Here is a 5,386-nt window from a genome sequence, read left to right on the forward strand (position 1 = left end):
TAGGATAAAGTTAAGATACCAGAATTGTGCAAACTCAAGCTTTTATTTTATCCAAAGATTTACTGATGGAAGAAAAAAAAATCGTTCTACAATTTTTTAGAGTGTAAACTTTTGAAAAAAATAAGATGACAAACGGAACAGTTTGCGTAATTATGGTGACCACTGATCACAATTTTGGAGAGGTATCTTCAAACGGGAACATATTTCATTAGGGTATAAATCAAAACCACAGAGAGAGAGAGAGAGAGAGAAAGCATGTATTCCTACTTTAAAAATATCACGACACGTACGTTTGTTTTTTTACGGTATATTTGCCTTATGAAAGTTTCAAAGAAACACTCATTCCACTTACATAAGATAAGATAAGAATTCTTTATTTCAGACTACATAGTCTATACATCTAAATTAAAATACAGATATAAAGTAAAATCACTGAAAACATAAAAGAACATATAGAACATAACAATCACATCCATAGAAAAAATACACCCTTTAAAAAACATGACAAGAGTGAACTGAAGACGCATGTGATCAAAGAGTGACCACAGAAAAGTACATCCAAACAAGTCGTGATATATTTCGTAACATGACTAACATAATTTCCATGAGTCGCCCATGGCGTGATCATTTGTGTGTTAGTTTTATTGTTTGTGAAGTGACTAATGGTCAGGTACAGAAAAACGCGTCTGATTATCGCGAATAACAAGTGAAACCAATTTGAAGCTAAGGTGGTGGAAAATATCGACTGACCAATGAAGTCACTTACAATGTGCAACACATTGTTTGGTTGTAAATTCAGGGCAAGTAGAGTAGCAACCAGCCGCAGAATAAAAAATAAAAAAAACACGTCCGATCTTGTCACTGTGCGAAACGGTACTGAAGTCAATTCGAAGCGAAAGCGGTAAGAAAATAAGTATAGCCAATGAAATCGTTTATGATGAGTGATGGATTGTTTTTTTTTCTTAGGTAGTGTGGCAAAATAATGCCAACGCAAGAGCGTTGTTACCATTGCAGTGCAGACAGATTGAAGAGTGTAAACGTACAAACCCTTTGTTGCGTATTGTACCATTTCTTCTTGCCAGATCAAATACTAAACGGCCACAGTACTGGTTCGCGTTTTGAAACTGACAAACATTTTTAATCTTACTCAAACATTTTGACAAGCACACTCATATGAATAGAGACAGAAGTGTAAAATATCGGTTGGCCCAATGAAGTCACTTACAATGCGTAACACAATGTTTGGTTGTAAATTCAGAGCAAGTAGTGTAGCGACCAGCCGCAGAATAAAAAAAAAGCAAAAAACACGTCCGATCTTGTCACTGTGCGAAAAGGTACTGAAGTCAATTCGAAGCGAAAGCGGTAAGAAAATATGTATAGCCAATGAAATCGTTTATGATGAGTGATGAATTGTTTTCTCTTAGGTAGTGTGGCAAAAGTCAACGCAAGAGCGTTGTTACCATTGCAGTGCAGACAGATTGGAGTGTAAATGTACAATCCCTTTGTTGCGTATTGTACCATTTCTTCTTGCCACATGAAAATATTAAACGGCCACAGTACTGGTTCGAGTTTTGAAACTGACAAACATTTTTAATCTTACTCAAACATTTTGTCAAGCACACTCACATCAACAGAGACAGATGTGTTACAGTACCAGGTGTCAGTTTTTTGTTATTTTTTTCCCTTCAAGCTAGTGATTTTGGGGTTTGTATGAAGTAAAGAAACTAAAAGTACAGTGAACCTCAAGGATGATAACCCAAGCTGTCTATCCATTGATGTATGTATTTACATCAGAAGAAATATGATCCTAAAACAAAAAGATATAAGGCAAGCATGATTAGAACGAATACAAAGACAGCAAATTGTAGTAACAAAGGTATGTTTTCCTTCACGTCCGCGTAACTTAAAGTTTCAATCCCCTTGCAAGACAAACTTGGTACCTTTTGTAGAGCTTGAAATAAAAAACTGAACAAACTGAAACACTTTGCTATAGATACATGCATTTTCTTTTTTGCAGCAGCAGACTAAACAACATAAATAAATTAAATCTTCTAGCAAAAAAGAAATACATCATAAAAATAGAATTAAAGATTAACGATGACTAACCAACAAAACCGAATTTAACAAAGGCAATGACATGTGTAGAAATGCCTCTCAGTTTGAGAAAGTATTTGGATGTCATATGCCATGTACCAACAACTTGAAAAAAAATGTATAAACAGAGAGAAACCTTAATTCAAAATTTAATTTTGTTCCAAATTGTTTGTGTTGTTTAGGGAATATACCTAAGCACTAATAAAGGGTGGAACAGGGAAGATACACATAAAAGCTTTGATATTTCTGGAAAAAAAATGAGGTGATATTCCTACAGTTCTTAACCAGCTATATATGCTGGGACGGGTCTGTTGGATATCCACAAATAAAGAAGTACAGATTCTGGTCACGTTGCAAGTGTGTGGGTGTTTTGGAAAATGGTAAAACTTGGATACACTATTTTCTCGTGACACTTATAAAGTGAAGAGTCTGTACAACTGTCAGAAGCCAAAGTCATATAACTTTTGTACGGTTTGTAAAGATTTCCACTTTAGAAAATGTGAAGTATCACAAGTTATTATCACAAACAGAAATGGAACATAGGGGCTTGACAGTTGTTGTTTAGACACCTCCGCTCAACTTCACAACTTACTTGCTCTGTCTCATATTTTGATCTTAAGGAAAGATCATCTTTGTGCAGCAACAGTGGTAACAGCAGCAGGAGACGCCGTCACTGCTGTCGAAAAAGGGTAGTTCTTTTAAAAATGCGTTTAGTATATTTTTTAAAAATATCAGATGAAGAAACGTGTGTTAAAACAGGGTTGGTAGAATGTATTCAGCGACAAAGTAGAAGTGACTGAGAGAAGGAGACAAGGTTGTCGAGTGGCGTAGTTTTCTGGAGTACGTACGTGTCCCAGCGACACAGTGCCGGCGTCTCTAGCTCTCTTGAAGACACCAACTGTCTGGGTTTTTTTCTTGCAACTTTTTTCTTTCGTGGTAGGGTTTGAATCGAAGGGTCATCAAGATGCATGAGGTGTTTAAGACGCACCGCTGTCGTTGGGCTCCTATATGCTTGGCTTTCACTTGCCCTTGTGAAATATACCAAGTCATTGTGACAACAAGAGGTAGAGAGGGTATATATGGAGAGAATGAACTTGGTTAAATCATTTCTGAATCAGCAATCGAGATGAAACGATCGCACGATTTCAGTGAGAGAGAAGAAGAACGTAAGAGGCAGCGAAGTGACGTATCGCCTCACACACGAAAAGAAGTGTTCGCTCAAAACGAAGACATGAGCAAACCTGAACCAACACCTTCCACGTCTGCGACCAGACATAGAGAGCCCACTCCAAACCAAAGTCCACCAGTTAACCCTGAAAAGTACTATCACATTCGAGAGACGGAAAAGCGACCCTCTAGAAAATTTAGAACCACGACTTACACGGTGAAGTTTAAAGATTTCAAGTCCGACGTACCATTGGAGAAAGCAGAAGGGTTTATCACCGAGATGTGGGATTCTTTGCTCACCACACTAAAGCAACAATGTCAACCCAAAGAAGACGATTTCTTGACACTATCCATAGATCACGACAGCTTGAAATCCCCTGTTTGGATCGAGTTTAGCAGACCCGCAGAACTAACCCCTTCCAAAGTCATGGACAAGATTCAACACGTACAACAATCTAATGATCAGTTTGACATCACCGATGGTAAAGCCACACTGAAAATGGCCCACGTCTCTCCTCCTCAAGGGACTGGACGCAAAAAGGTCTTATTGGTGGACGACCTTCGCAACACCAAAACAAGTCTCGTCCGAATTAACAACCCTCAAGACCAGATGTGTTTAGCCCGTGCCATCGTGGTGGGACGAACCTATGCCAACAAGAACGACACGGTAGAATGGAAAAGAACCTGGAAAACTATTCAACGATCCGATCGAGCCAAACAACGAAATGAAGCAGAACTCCTGTTACAACAAGCCGGACTGTCCAAAGACACACCCTGTGGCATTCCTGAGATGCAAAAATTGCAAGATACCCTAGCTCCACGATACACCTTGAAAGTGCACCCTCAAGAAGTGCGCGGACCTCTGTTGTTTCGAGGCCAAGACTTTAAGGACGGAAAATACATTCATGTCTATTATCACGATGAACATTTCGATACCATTACCGCCATCCCCGGATTCCTGGGATACAGATATTACTGTGAGAAATGTGACCGTGGTTATAATAATCGAGAGCAACACAAACATTGTGGATCGAAATGCCGAGGATGTTTGGCCTCTCCACCCTGTCTGAGCGAAGGGCAAAAACCATTGCATTGTCCTGCTTGTCTGCGCACGTTTATCAGCCCTGCCTGTTACCAACAACATCTGAAGACGCAAGGTTCACAGCAGAAATGTGCTTGTCAACTCCTGAGATTGTGCCCTACGTGTGGACAAGGCATACGTACCAATAGTACCAAGGCACACGTATGTTCAGGAAAAAAGAAATGTCACATTTGTCATCACATCGTGGACTTGAAACACCAATGCTACGTGCAAAAATACCAACCCCAATCAGAGAAAGAGGATGGTCACAAGAAGAAAAGCAATTTCATCTTTTTCGATTTCGAATGCATGCAAGAGACTGGCATTCACATTCCTAATTTCTGCGTGGCTCATCTAGCGTGCGAGAAGTGCATTCAAGAACCTATCTTCAGTCATTGCCCTCACTGCAGCAAGATTCCTGGAGGACGTGAAAAAATCTTTCGGGGACCGAACACGCTAGCCGATTTCGCTCGATGGGTCTTAGACCCCATCGACAAGACGTGGAGCCAAGAGGACATCGAACGTTACGGAGATTGTCATCGTCATGCCACGGTGATGGCTCACAATTTCTCCGGATACGATGGACAGTTTCTTCTCAGATACTATACGGAACATGGCACCGAACGTCCTAAAGTGACTTTGAACGGAGCCAAAATCATTTTCATGCAAGTGGGACAAGTACAGTTTAAAGATTCGATGAGCTATTTGGCCATGCCTTTGAGTCGAATGCCTAAAACGTTTGGAATGACAGAAATGGCTAAAGGCTACTTTCCACACTTTTTCAATACGGAAGCCAATCAACACGCTGTTCTACCCCATTTACCTGAGGCTCACTATTACGACCCCGACAACATGCGTACCGAACAACGAGAAGCTTTCTACGCTTGGTACCAGGCTCACGCCTCGGACCCTTTCGACTTTCAGGAAGAAATGCTAAAGTATTGTCGTTCCGACGTGGACATTTTACGACGTTGCTGTGGAAAATTTCGAGAACTGTTCATGGAACACGGAGGGGTCGATCCTTTGAAAGAAGCTTGCACCATT

This window comes from Sinohyriopsis cumingii, chromosome 13 (genome assembly GCF_028554795.1).
Source record: "Sinohyriopsis cumingii isolate HCF-2022 chromosome 13, ASM2855479v2, whole genome shotgun sequence".
NCBI classification, from domain to species: Eukaryota; Metazoa; Mollusca; class Bivalvia; order Unionida; family Unionidae; genus Sinohyriopsis; species Sinohyriopsis cumingii.